Genomic DNA, 17,033 nt, shown 5'->3' on the forward strand with positions numbered 1-17,033 from the left:
CTTACCCCTCGCGTTCCAAGGAACACCATGCCGGCGGCGATTTGTTTGGCAAACAACACGAGATCGTAGTTGGTCAAATCCTGAGCTCTTCCCTCACCAAGATAGTACCGATCCCTCACTCCTCGGCATTTTCTCAGGTAGCCAAGTAGATCACCACATGGCAAGTACTCCATGATGAGTATGGGGTGAGCTTGAGTGACGTAAAACAAAAGAAAAAGCAAATAAACCCCATGTCAAGGCTCCTTACTGTATATCAAATATAAAATTGCTGATTGCTTTCTTCATAGAGCAGTTTAGCTTAAAAGAAGGACTCATTGTTTTAGGATCTACCTTCATCAGAATTTACTTTCAAAAACTTACTATAGGTTAAAGGGAGAAAGCCGGCTGGCCCCGTTAACGAGATTTAAAGCTATCCGACCGGATCTTGATGAACTGTTGATGGATACATGCTCTCAAAGAAAAACAGTGTGGTTGCCACCAAGAAAAAGACAAACTTGGCTCCATCAACATCCTAGTTACGGAACTCATGTTAAGAGGTCCTAAGAGGTTCATTCAGCATTTGTAGTATCGTTAATAACACATACCTAAAAAAGATGCTGTACGCTTAGTACTTACTTTCAGTCGTAACGCAGCCCATGAACTTTACAATGTTTGGCGAAACGTTTTCACCTATAAGTTTCCCCAGCTCAATTTCTCTCATCAAACATTTCCTTCCTTCCTCTCCAGCAGTGGCTACAACAAAAGTATACATTGATAGAGACACATTCTGATTAATACATTTGTTCCATGCAAGTTCAAGCCAGAAAGAATCCGGCAGAGTTACAAATCTCGCATCTTCTTATAACCGTTTGGATGATAATTTTCGCAGCTAGCAGATTGCCCAACTCACTGACCTCGGCCACGGTTAAGTTGACTGTGAGTATAAAGGCCGAATCGGAACCAGTTGTGGTTTAAATCCTACCAATACCTCTTTCTTTCTTTAGTTTTACCATCATTATAATAATAATAATAATAATAATAATAATAATAATAAACAATCTTTGAGGAGGAAGCGCCCGTCACGTAAACACGTGGTTTTCAGGGAGGTCTAAAATATAAAATATACGGCGTATATCTAAAAATTTTTATCCATTATTTAAAATATTTATTCATTAAGAATCTTGTAAGGTTTTCCTTAAAAATTGTGCATGGCATTGGCCTTCTTAAAAATACTGGGAGGGACATCCAGTCATTTGTAAAACGGAAGTAGGACACCCTCTTTCCGAATTCCGTTTTAGGTTTAGGCAGTCTAGGTAAGTAGCCATTTCTAGTGTTGTAGCCATGCGAACTTCTCAACGTCGATTTAAAACTTTCAAAATGTTGCGGAATGTCTCCTTTGATTGCATTTTCTACGGTGGTACAACGATGAAATAGACGTCTTCCAGCCAGAGGGAGCCAATTCAGACACTTCAGAGCTTCTGAAGAAGACATCTTGCCTAATTTAATTTTCTTCGCAAATTTGTTCTGAAAACTTTGCAATTTTTCCATTTCTGATTTTCAGCATAAATTTGGTCTTCTTGACATTTATAGTCAACCTGTTATCAGTGTACCAGTTACTGATTTCAGTGAATTCACGTTCCAGAGCAATTTGAAGTTCTTGAAGTGTTGATGCGTCACAAAAGAGAACAGCGTCATCTGCATACAAAATCATCCGGGTCTCTTTAACAGCGTTTGGCAGGCTATTAATGTACATATTAAATAGCAAGGGACCCAAAATGCTACCTTGTGGCACGCCAAGTGTGATGGTATGTAACTCTGATAATTCTCCGTTTATCAAAACACGTCTATGAGCAAGATATGATCTGAACCATCTTAAAGGTCTTTCAGACAGTCCTAAATGCTCGAGCTTGCGTAGTAGCACTTTGTGGTTCAGAGAGTCAAACGCCTTGGAGATATCGACAAACAGTAGACCAGTTACTTTACCTTTGTCCATAGATTGAAGAACCCAGTTGTTCAATAGTGTGATAGCTTGTTCAGTGCTATGCCCACGCCTAAAGCCATACTGGTGTTGATACAGAAAATCTAGCTGATGTAGATGGGCATTCAACTGGGAATGCACCACTCTTTCTACGACTTTACTCAATACTGGCGCACAGAGATAGGCCGATAGTTCTCAACTTGCAGTTTAGCATCAGACTTGTATAAAGGAGTAACACGTGCAACTTTCCACAGATCAGGGACAATACCATCGCTAATTGATTTGTTCACAAGATAGGTGATTGACGGAGCAAGCTCCGCCTCAGCATCTTTTAGCAGCCTTGCTGGAATTCTGTCAAGTCCAGCTGCCTTATTAACTTTCAAAGAATGCAAAATGCTTTGAACAGTGTTCTGTTCAACCCGTTGAAAGTCCAAGGTGGATTTGATATCACTCTGCTTGTTTGCTTCTTTCACTGTTTCATATTTCTTCCATGCGTCCTTACTCACAGGGCGCAATCGATCAGTAACTTTGCTGCCAATGGCAGCAAAAAACTTGTTGAATTTTGTTGCTACGCTTTCTGGCTCCGATACTAAACGTTTCCTGTTATGTACTTGAAAAGGGAGAGCCCCCTGGTTATTAGAACCAATCACGGAGTTTAGCGAGCGCCACATGTCCTTAGGATTCTCAGCTGACTCAATTAGATTTTTGTAGTGCAATGCCTCCGCTGATTTTATCTTTCTGTTCGTAAAGTTTTTCAATCTACGATACTCATTCCACTGTTCCTGATTGCCAGATCTCTTCGCAACTCTTAATGCATAGTCTCTTTCAGCCATCAGTTCTTTAAGATCACTAGTGATCCAAAGTTTAGACGCATGTTTTGTTCTAATTCTCTTTAAAGGAGCATGCTGGTTTGCAACATCAACAAAAAGATTATTCCAGGCGACTACAGCATCATTAATATCGTCAAAGACTCTATAACACTCCAGGGAACGCTAGCAATGTCTCTCCGAAAATGGTTTTTATTGTAATGTTTAAAAGATCTTACGTCGCGGATTTCCAAGTGAGCTTTGCAAACTCCGGTTTTCTTTACTACGAAATTACAGAATGATCACTGATCAATGAATTCCTGGACTCCATGCGAGACAATACGGTGAGTGCTATTAACAAACACAAGATCAATTGCCGTACTTGTGAATTCCGTCACGCGCGTGGGCTCTGACGAGTTGACTCAGACCATGGAGACGAGTCGTTTGCATTAATTTTCTGGTATATTTGCATGGTTTCAGGGCAATAACATCCGCGTTGAAATCTCCCATAATTATCAAATCCTTTACCATTTCGTCGTCCAATTTAGCGAGAAACTCCTGTTCCAGGCCTAAGATAAATTTCTCTTGATTCATACTTGGTGGTTTATACATCACAGCAAATATCGTGTTCTTAGCCTTTTCTGGACATATTTCTACGCATACCATTTCTAAACAGTCAGATTCTAAGTCACTTCTCCGCTTGCTTGGCCATTTGCTCCTTACAAAAACGGCGCAACCACTTCCATTTCGATTTCTATCTTTTCTGTAGCAAGTATAACCCGAAGGACATATCTTACTATCGAGCAATGTACAATCCAGACGCGATTCTGTTACCACAAACACATCCAATGCTGCTTTCTCCTTTAGTACTTCGGCGTTTGCATAGTGTCCCGGCAAAGTTGCAATATTTACATGAGCAAATTTCATTCCTCTCTTCTTAAGATTTGCATGAAGATCTTTATTTATCCTTACACTGGGCTTTCCTTCTTTTACTCCTGTGTTAGTTGTTTTATGTGACTTGCGGACCGGTGTATCAAAGCCAGGTGATAAACAAGTTATGCATTCCCAAGCCAGAGAAGGTTCGCAAAGTTTATCATATTCCGTTCTCTTCATACTGTGAACTTAGCATGAAACCACTTGTCGCATGAATTGCATTGTATCGCCATCTGATTCTTTCGGCATCCTTTAGTGCAAACAGCAGAAGCATCCGTCACCGGCCCTGGATTCTCCTGTATATCTCTTGCTAACAGAACCATGTAAGTTGCACAGACATTTTGATATTTGCAAATTTCAGTGCGGCCATACATTTCAAAGATGGCGGCACAAGTGCTTCACGTAGGAACCTCCGAGTCAGACCAGAATTTCGTGTTGGATACTGCTTAATATCCAAACCCGTCGACACAGCGATACTGCAGGACGTCTTATCGAAACCACGGTTAGGTTTTAGAGAGTGTAGGACAATTGTGATAAGTAGCCAAGCCAAGAATATCAGACAACATCGATAGCCCGCCATTATTGCAAGGTGACTCTGTTATTACCCCAATCACTGCAGATGCTTCACATCTTTTGTTCGGTAAATGTCTTTTACCAGCGAAAAGCACCGTGTAGTCAGTCTGTTAGACTGCCAACTTCAACCCGGGATAATCGGTCACTAGTAAGAGGGGAATTGGTCCAAAGGAAAAAAGAGGGGGAGGATTCAGCGTATCCGCAACATTCCTTTCCCCCCCCCGGGCGGGAGTGTTGCAGATACTAACCCATACTAACCCCCTTCTAACCCATGCCTGTAACCTGTTACACTACTTGTTGGAAACAAGAATTATTGCAGGACCACTTTTACGACCAAACTAGTTGATTATCTTCTTTGTTTGTTTGCTCCTTTCCCACCTTTTTTTTTTCCCGCGCGTAACCTTGAGTGAAGAAGAGGGGGGGTGTGCGTTGGTCGAGAAGTAATTTTGGATCACCCCTTCCCTCCCCCTCTCTCCCCAAATGAAACATTTTTGTAACCACCCCTGAGATCAACATATGTATAATAGAACAAATTGAAGGAGGCTTACGCGTGAAACACTTAGCAGCCACCGTCCGATTTCCAGGTTGTCCATTTGGTGAACTCAGGAGAGCTCTCCACACGGCTCCGAACGCCCCTCGTCCAATGACGTCTTGTAGCAGGACACGGTTGACCGCAACCTCCCACTTATCTGCCTCTGCATTCATCTTTATCTGGCTCCATCTTAATTGCCTGCTCTTGGTCAGGACTAAATATGGGAAGTCAACATTGTATACTTTCAGGTTCAAAACAAAGAAAAGTGATGAAAAGAAAAGAGAAATCAGAGGGTAAAAGATTGATTTGCAAGGATAACATGATTGGCGAGATAATCTCTCCTGCCGATAGTGAGAAAACAATGTTTTTACTAAACCAAGAAAAAAATTATAACAAAACATATTAGTAATTATTGTTATTTAAATACACTTTGTCGATCGGATGAAGTTGAAATCAAACGAGAAACAATTGGTTTTTAAATCAGAAAATTGTTAGTGCATTTCAATTTTTTTAAAGTACTAAATCTATGGATAAATCTAACCGAAAATAGATGGAAGATAATAACGAGATAAAAAAAATTAAACAAAGGAACTAATGAAGCTGATTCTAACAACACTTGATGAATGTTAATAATGCATCATAAGCACGATAAAATTAAAGTCACTGCGATATGATTTTTGTTATCGTCATCATGCAATGGGGAATTTTTTTTTCGGGATGAATTTGACGAATAAAAGATAAAATGGTTGACTTACAGAGCCATAGCTGGGGCATAAAGGGCATAAAGAAGGTAAAACTTTGCATTAATTGATTAAATCGAATATTCTAATCAAATTTCTGTGTGATGGCAGCATAATTTGAATTTGCACTAATTAAGAGGGACGTGATATTTGCTGAATTTATAATTAATTTCAAAACACCGTTAAAAATAATGGAAATGATAATGATGATACCATATACATATGTAAAAAAACTCTGCAATTAGCATTTTTTGGCGGCACGCGAATAATTCTTATAAAAATATCTCTACTCCTAGACTATTTGCTCAGTGTTTCCCACCCCCCCCCCCCCTCAGTAGACTTGTCAAATAAGATTACACATTTCCTTCTTTTACTTGAAACAAAGAAATCTGAAATAACACAGAAAATGGACGTCACCTGTCCGACGCTTGCAGAAATACCAGGCAATTAGCAAAATGACAATCGCTGCCGCCACTGATCCACCAATGTAATACCACAAAGTGTTGAAACTTTTCATAGCTCGTGGCACTTGCTTAGCTAATTGTGTCAGATAAATATGTGGCCATTAGAAAAATCTCGACGGTCGTAAAAGTACTTATAAAATTCCGGTTGTTTGGAATAGCTTTGGAATAGCTTGGCATACTGTTTAACTCATGATTTACACCTGCTCTTAAAGACGAAATACCTGAATTTCACAGAGCAATGCAAGGTAATTTCATGTAAATGGGTAAGGTGACCCATATTTGTTTCGTCTCTAACTGAAAAATAGTTTTAATCTATTTGCAAATATTTTTTTTAAGTTACATTTATTAGTTAAGTTACATTAAGTTACATTTATTGTTTCACTAATGAAAATTTATAATAACATCATGACTCCTTAGTTCCTTGGTCTTCGATATTTTAAAGGAAATGGATGAAAAGAGAGAAAAAATAGGTCTATTTAAATTTGGCTTAAACTTTAAAAACAAACGCTTTGTTAAGTTACAAGTTTGATAAATGACGTAAACAGCAATATAGAGTTTACCTGTCACATCGATCCAGAAGGAAGTTTTTTCTTCACCATAATCATTTTTAGCAGTACATTCATAATTGCCTTTATCTTTAAGCGTCGCTCGTCTAATAACCAGGGTGTTGTTTTTACTAATTAGCACTCCATCTTTGGTCCAGTTGACAGATACTGGTGGATCTCCTCTCAAATAACACTCTTTTGTAAATGTGGAGTTAAATGCAATGGTGAGATTTCTGAACTCGTTACTAACACGGGGTGGAACTGCAAAGTAAGCACGTAAACACAAATTACAAAATTAGAAGCTACCCCACCCCCCCCCCCCCCCCCGCTCGCAAAAAGAAAACAAAATAATAAAAAGAATAAATAACAATTAAAATGAAGAAGAAGAACATGATGAAAATGAAAACAAATGCTTCCAAAAGCCATGTCAGTCAGGTTATATTAATAATTTAACCATGAAGTCATCAAATTTTTAGAGCGGGAACAAAGGAGCAATTGTAAAGATTTTCCAGTTCTTCGCAATAAATAACTTATGAGGCGGTCTGGAAAATTATTCATTCAGGACCTGGTCCTCACTGGTGGACCAGTCGCAGGTAATAGCTGAAAGCCCTTGCATTTTTTTCATTTTTCTGATAGTTTTCTGCAATCACCTTACCCTTAGCTCAGACCCAGACCCAGACCCCTTAATGTAGAGTCGGGCCCACTGACTATTGTTCCGCACTCCGTAGACCTATCAGATGCATGATTGATTTATAATACGGTTGTGAGCTTTACGAACACACCCTTTACAGAAATGTTAACGTCTTTGTTGAAAAAGCCTGCTGCATTCTCTGCCTTACAAGTGTACCGCCCTTCGTTCTTCTTTGTTATCTCGGGAAAGAAGAGAGACAAACTATTTCCTTGCAATGTATTATTCTTGAGCCAGGTGATCTGAGGTTCAGGGCGACCCGTCACAACTTCACACGTCAAGTTCACACTGTTTCCTTCTATGATGAGATTGCGTGCTCCAGAAATAACCACTTCTGGTCGAACTAAGAGGTAAATAAATGACATGTCCTTGGAAAATAGGAGGTATTCCAGTATCATTTACACTGATCACATTAGACACCGTAAATAAACGAACATTTGATAATGACACTAGCGCCTTATATGAAGTATAATCGTTTCTCAGATCTCGGACCTTTCGAACTTCGTATTGAGGTCTACATACTCCTATGATCTCGGACAAATTTACGAAAGACAGAAGGCGCAACCATGCATGGGGAGTATGGTCTCCGCCGTTATTGCTGATCTCCACATAGAGAGTTATAGGAGCAATCGATATCCTACCAGCGAAGGATCTGGAAACGCTATGTATATGACACATTCATAATCTTGGTTCGCGAACACGCTGATAGCTTGCTACAGCATTTGAAGAACCGGAAGCATTCTATTCACTTAACTGATGTTACAAATAGTAACAAAATACTCGCCATCAATAGCACTGCAAAAAAACAAGAGCCCGTAGTTTGCAAGATTCCCTATGAGTACGCTAAAGTTTAAATTAGCGGAAAGGCAGACCTATGCAAGTAAGGTTAAACGAGTAATAAGGCAGATCGAGAAACGACATGCTAAGACAAAGGCCTCTGTAGTTTCAAAAGACACCTGGTGACCACTTGCTCTGGACTGAAGTAGAGTACATTTATTGTGATCCTATTATTAGACACGCAGGGTAAAAGAGGTCATCCACAAGACTTCGCCTATTACAACATAAATTGGACATTGAGGTAGACATCCCAGAAACATGGATGCTGACCACAACAAAAAAAAAATAGGATAACTTTGCGACAGTACACTCCGAAAGAACATTTGGTCAAAGTGTGCCAATCGAAGCCTATGTGGGATTCCAGCCAATCACAGCCAAACAGAGAGTTTCATAAGGTCATGCATATCTACCGACCTTATAGTACGAAGACACAATATTCAGTCAAAAAGTCGCGATCCATATCCAAAGTGACTTCATGGCGAGACAAACGATTATACTGCATTCAGAAAGTGAATTTGTCACCACGACCAACCGAAGTTGATTTAAGCACATTATCAGTTTGAAAAGAAACTATAAACTTCATCAAAGGGGACTTACTATGAGTTATGACGAGGAAACTACACTGTTGACAAATAACGTAAGTATAATTTTTTAACATGGCACCCTACTTTCAGACAACTAAAATCAACAAACGTATTCACGATAAAATGTCGCCTCACATGGCTGCGGATATGAACAGCGAAAAGGTTTTGAAATTGAGTAAATTAAATTAATCACATTTGAAGAACTGACTTGATGACTCTCTATATATTATCTCATTGGTCACTCATAACTCTCACTCGTATGTGTTTATCTTTGCTTGTGACCCTCTGTGGTCCTTTAGTTTGTTTCATGGCACAGATGAATGTTCCATCGTCTTCAGGCTTTACATAACTAATACGCAGGCTGCCGTTGGATACTTGAGTGAATCGCATCGGATCTAAGGACTTTCCTCCTTGCTTACTCCAAGAAATCTGTGGACTTGGTGTTCCATCAGCACTACAGCTTATAATGCCAGACGTGTACGCAGTTAAGGTTTGCTGGCCCAGCGTCTTCTCAGTAAATCTTGCTTTTGAAAGGAGTAATGAAAAGCACTAATATTATAGCTACACTTTTGAAAGGTCAGAAGTGTACTTGTCTTACATGACATTGTCCTGCATGTTAAGCCTATTTCTACAAGATAAAAATATGTGTTTTCATACCATTAATGTAGACAATGTAATATTGAACATGTTCCAATCTCTGGCATTCATATATTCCTCCATCAGACAGTTGCACGTCATCAATGACCAGATCACCATTGTCTTCAGCCCTGATCCTTTGAGAAGAAGAGTTTGTTATTTCAAGCTTTCGCCTATTAATGACCCATCTAGCATGATTGGTGTTATTGTGTATAGAACAATGAAGCCTTTCTGTGCTACCAATCTCAAAATAGAGTTCATCTCTTTTCAACACTTTCTTGTTCTCTGCAAAAAAAAAAAAAATGGTTCAATTTAGATGTTGTCAAAATAAGTAAAATTTTTTTGTAATTAACACTACAAGGGATACAAAAGATGCATATCTTTACCTGTCCTAATACTTACATTGAGAAATGTTTTGAACTTTGTCGTACTCAAAACTAAGTTACATTACTCCAAACAAAATCATGTTAGCCGTTATTAAAGTAATGTAACCTTTGAACAGAATAATATTGCATCCAAAGAAGTTATGAAACCCATTAAAAAAAAGGTAACCTTTAACTGAAGTCAGATAATCGTATAAGCAGTCATATTACCTTCTTGACAGTCATGTACACCTTAGCTAACGTTATTCCACCTCAAGACCAAACTGAATCATCTATAAGAAGGGTAAATTTCTTAAGAAACTGTGGTGCTGCGTCTGTGGGGAAGTATAGCACCCGCTCTGACGAAGGGCTAACGTTTGAATTTCAGCTCTGAAACTCTTTACGGAGGCAAATTTATATTATCAACTAAGTTGAAGAAATCGAAATCATCTAAGTCATTTTAAGCCAATTCATGTCACCCTAAACCAAGTCATGTCATCCCCAGTCAAAGTCATGTCACTATCTAAAGCGTAAAATCTGCGAACAGATATATGCTTGTCCGCGAGTCGTACTTTACCAGAATGTTTTTAGAAATGGTCTTCTGGTCATCTGTGTATCTCAATTTACTCTGATTTTCCTCCACTTTAGAAGGTCAATGGGAAGAAAAAGACAACCACGAAAACCAGAATCACTAGTCAGGCCTAAACATTTAGTTGCTTACTTGGTTGACACAACGCTTGAGAACCCTCGCCATCCGATTGACATTGAAGTGGAATATTTAACTTTCCATCAACGCGATCGCATGATGCAAGTTCTGACTCCTCTCCGGTGCAAGAGACATCAGACATTGCAAAAGGTATTCCCTCATCCTTTACTTCTGACCCAATAAATTCCGCCAAAGCCTCTTCAAAGCCAAGTTGACGACAAATAACTTTGACATCACTGAAATCCCACCCATTCCTGCATATCTTCGCCCATTTCCCCTTGTAAAATACTTCCACTCTTCCTCCATACTCCACATTTGCGCCTTTCAAGCGAACAGGAACTTATGAAATAACAAAAAGTCGAATTTATAAGAATGGAAAACACTTATTATCAAGAAACAAGAATGCCTATAAATCACAAAATGATGAATAGTTCATGCCAGTCTAAGTGTTTTGTTTAAGTGAAATTCTAGGTGCAAATTATCGTTTGTTGTCAGATGTGAATCACGATGTTTTCATAGTTTCCCTGCTGCGATGTTTCCGACGGACCTCTTTTACATTGCTTCGTGACTGTGCTTCAAATTGTAAAACTCATCATTTACCCTAAAATAAGACAAACCAGATTTTTTTGGGAAAAATTTTAGAACATTTAAGACGTGTTTTCTTAGCCGGCTTAAAACGTTTTCTTTCAGAGAACACAATGGGGTGATTTATATTTTAAGCTAGAACGTCATTTTTAAAGCATTTCTCAAGGAAAAATCGAGAAAAAGACGTTTAGTTCAGTATAAGTAGAGTAAAAAATTGTGAAATTCCCCAATTGCACGAAAGAGAGAGAAAAGGGAAACTAGAAGGATGCAATAGTTTCAAGGAAACTTAATGGAGGGTTTGGAGGTTGTGAAGTTCATGAAACTCAAATGCATGACTGCGCAAACGTCTTAGGATGTAAACAGTAGAAACAATTTTTAGCGTTAGAAACCTTTTTAGAACCAAAAAGATACCCGAAGACGCACAATCATTGTTCTCGGGAAAGTTTTCATCTCTGGAGTGTGAGTAAATCTATCAAGTTACCATCTTTGGAAATTATGTGGATATTACATGAGTGCAGTTCATGATTACCTTCGCAGACTTGTTGTTTCTTTACCACGTTCTTTTGACATGTGGTCGGAATTGTACAGTTGTAGTGGGTGGACATTGAAGCATTGCTACGTTCTGCGTACCATGTGTCATTAGCATAAACACCGTTGTTATAGTAGCCCATGGCCATGCAGACTGAATTTTTATCTGCTTCATCCCATTGACTGGTACAAAGCGTTTGCCAGCTGCTATTTGAGAATATCTCCATTGTACCGACAGATGGGTTCCCCTTTGTTTCAAAACGCAGGGGAAATCCTTCAAAATATTCAGCAAAAAAAACTGATAAATAAGGATAAAAATAAACAGCGTGGACTACTTCAGCTTGTGTAAATTCTTGTGTTGATGATGTTCCCATATAATTACCTAGAAACAGAGGTCCTAGCATTGTTGAGAATTTTATTTTCAGTTCTGTGGTGGAAGAATTTCCTGTGTAGCTAACTTGATTTTCTTTACCAGAAGGTCAATGCCAAAACGTTATTTAATATCTGAGACCCTCGCATTATTAAACATGTTTCTTGTCAAATTAATAAAGGGGGTAAGTTTCTAAGGAAACTGTGGTGCTGCGTCGGTGGGAGAGTAGAGCAGGTAATTTAGTGTTAACAACTGAGTTGAAAACGTAAATTGACCACCGTCATTGGCCAAGAATAAAATAGCTGACGTTTAGAGCTCTAGCCCCTCATTAGAGCGATTGGAGGAATGGTGGGTTGCGTGTGGGTTTATATGCAGCAAATGGAGCTACGCTATTGGTGGGAATATGGTGACGAGAAAACAGGAATAAATTAGTGGAATGAAAAGCGCTCGTGGACACCGTTGGGATTAAGAGTGCCGATTTGGAATATAAATTTTTGTTCTAGTATTTTGCGACTTTCCAAACTGCCTAGATGTAAGGAAAGGCCGCAGACCGCCATATGTTGTTTAGAATGATTAGGGAGATTTAAGTGTTCAGCGACTGGTTTGGATGCGTCCTTGTCATTTCTTTCCACGTCGCGAAGGTGTTCTCGGAATCGGTCACCTATTCGTCTAACTGTTTCACCAATGTATAACTTATTGCAATAAGTGCAAGTTATGCAGTAAATGACGTTGGCGGAGGTACACGTAAAGTGATCAGTGATCTAAATTGATCTCTTGGGTCCTGATATTTTCTCTACGTTATGAATGAAAGGACAAGTTTTGCATCGTGAGTGAGCGCATTTGAAAGTTCCAGATTGGTCATTGGTTTGAAATGAACATCTGACCAAATAGTTTCCTATGTTTTTGTCACGTTTGAATGAAATAAGTGGGGGTTGCGAAAAGATAGCATCAGTCTTTGAATCGTTTTGGAGTAATTTAAAGTTTTTAAAAATGATAGATTTAACCGCGTGGTTGTGAGGGTGAAATGTGAGAGTGGATGGAATGCAGTCCGCATTGTTTTCCTTCTCAGTCGTTTGTGGTGCTGACTGTCGATCAATTTGTTGGGCACGGTGATGGCCCGCTTGAACGACAGAAACAGGATAGCCACGTTTATCGAAAAACTGTCGGAAAAATTAGAGTCGTCACTACATAAACAACGAAGTCTGAGAAACTGTGAAAAGGGTATGGAATTCTTAACGTGCGATAGATGTGAAGATAAATACAACAAGTAACTGTGTGAATCTTTAGGTTTGTAGTAAACACTAGTGCATAAATCGTTGTCGTCAATTGAAATTTTGATGTCTAGACGTCATGCTGCATATAAAGCCACAAACAACCCACAATTCCTCAAATCGCTCTGACGAAGGGCTAACGCTCGAAACGTCAGCTTTTTTACTCTTTATGGTGGCCAATTTACGTTTTCAACTCAGTTGTTAACGCTAAATTAACTGCTCTTTCAAAAAGAGCATGGTGTATTCCGTATATGTACAGAGTTTGCAATTATGAAGGATTTCTGGCTTATAATGACTCTTAATAATTTGTGCATTTCACATACTTGGCCTGAATAATTATGTGATTAAAGTTCAAACTCAGAAGTTCCGTTCATTTGTGTTTGTTCTAACTGTTATTCCTGTATTTGTTTATTTTTGTTTCAACAAAGAAGTTTTTAGCCACTGAAATTAAAAAAGCTGCAATTTTTATGTTACCTTCACGGCAACTGGACATGTTGCTACATCCTCTCAGGAGTGCACCGGTCCCATCGCAGTGTTTCCCACCATATGCTGGTTCCGGATTGGTGCATTCTCTCTTTCTTGTTTGTATACCACCAACTGCCTTAGTACAGTTACTCCAGGAGTTCCACTCACTCCAGCCACCATCCACCTCTAACAATGTTGTAAGCAAAAACATTTGATAAACAACCATAGACGACATGTTTGGATCATTTAACAAAATATGCAAGACAGTGCTGCAGTCTATATTTCTACCTTTCTCTATAATTACTTTGAATTTTCAAGCTAACATTTGGTTATGGTAAGCTCATTAATTTAGTATTTAGCGATGCTGTAGGGTTTTCAATGAACTTATTGAGATACGCTTGTAAGTGCAAAAATATAATTTGAAGGTGATAATGCGACGCGACCACAAACGCCACATGGGAGTCCGTGCCGGTCTGTCTCTACCTTTATTCTCATGTTGATAGTTTCCAAACAGACCCCGTCTGTCTGGAAACTGCAAGACGGTTGCAAGAGAGAAGTCAGACCGCAACAAGGCTATTACCACACTGTAGCCAAGCTGCAACACAACAGAGGTAGGACTTCTGAGACCTCGAAGCAAAACTAGGGAAGGATTGGTAAAAAAAAGCACCATAAGAAGTTTCTGTCACCCACCCCTTTTTTTAAGACATGGAAAAGGAGAACAGGATGTCTGACTTCTCTCTTATCAAAACGTCTGACTTCTCTCTTGCTACTGTCTTGCAGTAGAAAGACAGTAGCAAGAGAGAGATCAAACTGCAACAAGGTTATCCCTACACTGTAGCCAAGCTGCAACACATCAGAGGTAGGACTTCTGACACCCCGAAGCAAAACTAGGGAAGGATTGATAAAAAAATAAAAGAAAACCATAAGCAGTTTCTGTCATCCTCCCTTTTTTAAGACATGCAAAAGGACAACTGGATATCATGACTGCAAAGCAAGGTTACCTGTCAGAGAAGGAAAACACATCAAGGAAAATTTGTTTTTAAGAATATTTAAGGAACTTAGCTTCCGCTAAAGAAGACATGCAGACAAGCCTTTTACAGGAATAACAGGCTCGATAATTATAGCAATTCCTTTGAAAAACACCATGACACGGAGGAGAGAGAGGGAAGGAGGAGAAAGAAAGGGTTGTGGCCATGACGATGGCAACTGAGTGACAGTTGAATGAAATCTGCTGTTTTAGATATCTATCAGCAGCATCGAATAAAAGTTAAAAGAATGTTACAAAAACAGAACAATTAGATCTTTATTGTTACAATCAATAACCACATGACCTAACACCATAGATAAATAAACAGAATTTCCAACACACACTTAACATGAAAGACAAATATCAACAATGTCATAGAATTTCACTGTACAGCACCATAAATGATAACCCTATGAATTAACATGCATATTTCGTTTTCTCTTAATTTACCAAATTGTTACCCTATCCAGTCATATTATAATTACATTTATCATCATCATTTGTAACAAAGCAACAACAAAAAAAATTTTACTCCACATGCAACAACACCACATATCACACCAGTAACAAAACAATGACGCTAACTATGACTTTTCTGTGTAACAACTTTCTCCATCACAGACACCATGCATAACCCTTTCAGCAACACCAGATATTATTAGAGTCATATGCAAAACAATATCTTTACTAATTCAACTGGTATAACTAGTAATAAAGATTTGCAAACAACATATGCTGCACATATTTTATGTCCATTACATCATCTACATGTACACTCAGAATCTTTGGTCCAATTTTATGAATGGTAAGAAAATTGAATGAAACAAAAATGTCTTCAAAAGGGAGTAAACAGACAAAGAGCAATATGTAATCATGCTGTTAAATAAACCATTGCTTGAATGAAAAGGGTCAGTAGTTGCAAAGATACAGCGTACTGAAGATGACTGAGCGGTAAAATATGAGTCTAAATACGAAATGATAAAGATCTTTCACGCACTAAAGCTAAATTAGTTTGCCAGGTACAATCAATAAGTGGTTTAAATGTATGGATAGAATGATGCAACCTGTTTTGCTCCTTCAGAATTTTATTTGTACGTGTCATCTATCCTGCTTTAGCTTTTTATACATGTGCAATTAGCAAGGAAAAAAGGGCAGTCAAGTGACAACACCTAAATCTCTAATGTGTATATTACATTATTAAATCTGATGATTTCTCTTCAAATATACAGAAATATATTAGGATCATTTGTTACAAAACTCATTTTTTGCAATAGACACTAATCAATAAGTCCATAGTCAAGTGCAGACTGCAGGCACAACACAAAGAACTTTAGCAGTTTCTCCAGACTTTACATTTAGCCTGGTTATTAGTTGGTCTTCTGCAGAATTAGTCTAGTGAAAAAGAGAAGTTGTGTTAGTATCAATTACTTTACATTATACATCAAGTATACATCAACAACTCCCATCTCTTGCTGTAAACCTGTTTACTAACCTGTAAGTACGAGCCTAGGCCAAACGGCAGAAAATTAAAGACTACTAAAACAGTCGATTTCGACAATACTCAGCTTTGAAAGGAAGACAAACTTTATTAAGAGCGGCATTCCCCTTGTATTCCTCACCTGTAACATATTTCACAGTTTCGTTTTCCCAAACAAGATGTCACACTAAGCCTTGTTTACTTAAGCATTTATCTCAACTGACCTTATTTCTTAGTAAACACGGGTTTGATTCAAAAGGACATTTGCTGTAACAGGAAGATAAAGTACATCAGTCTCTACAGCTATTTCCACATCGCGCCGGGCATAATCTACGATAGAGAAGTAAAAGAAATAAACAACAAGCTCAGCAAGTTTAGTGTTCTAGCTTTCACAGAAGAGGGCTAGAGAGGCAAAGAAAAAGGGTTAACTACGAACTCTCAGCTCGTACGAACAAACACGTAAATAGGCAACCGCTCAAAGGAAAGCACTCATTATAAAATTCAATGATAAAATAGCCAACTTATGGAATGGGATTTCTGACCTTAAAGAGCTTATTCATACACTTAGAAATAAAAGAGATGAAAAATATAAGTGTTTGTAAAGCAGTATGCTATCTAGATTAACGAAGAATAAATACATGGGCAGCCGTGATGATTTTTAATCACACCCCAGAGTGCGCGTTGGTACCGGAACTTTAGAATGTGATGTAATCATGCGCGAGTAACGCAACGGTGACATGACACCCCCCCCTTGTCAAAAAAAATTATATATACAAATACAAACAAATAATGTATGTGACATCCAAGACAAAATTAATGTGAATCATTGTTCAAAAATAAAAAGATAATAACATGAACAAGAAGAAAAATGCTCCATAAGCGAGGCACTGAGGATATGGAGTGCTCTTGTGAGGTTGTACTTTGTTAGCCCACTTTCTAATAAAGTT

General features: G+C 38.5%; 1 pseudogene; it reads right to left on the reverse strand.

The window, feature by feature from the left end:
• The window catches only part of LOC131795834 (fibroblast growth factor receptor 3-like), a 47,071-nt pseudogene that overhangs the window by 6,777 nt on the left and 23,261 nt on the right, over positions 1–17,033 (reverse strand).

The sequence above is a fragment of the Pocillopora verrucosa genome, chromosome 11, assembly GCF_036669915.1.
Source record: "Pocillopora verrucosa isolate sample1 chromosome 11, ASM3666991v2, whole genome shotgun sequence".
Lineage (NCBI taxonomy): Eukaryota > Metazoa > Cnidaria > Anthozoa > Scleractinia > Pocilloporidae > Pocillopora > Pocillopora verrucosa.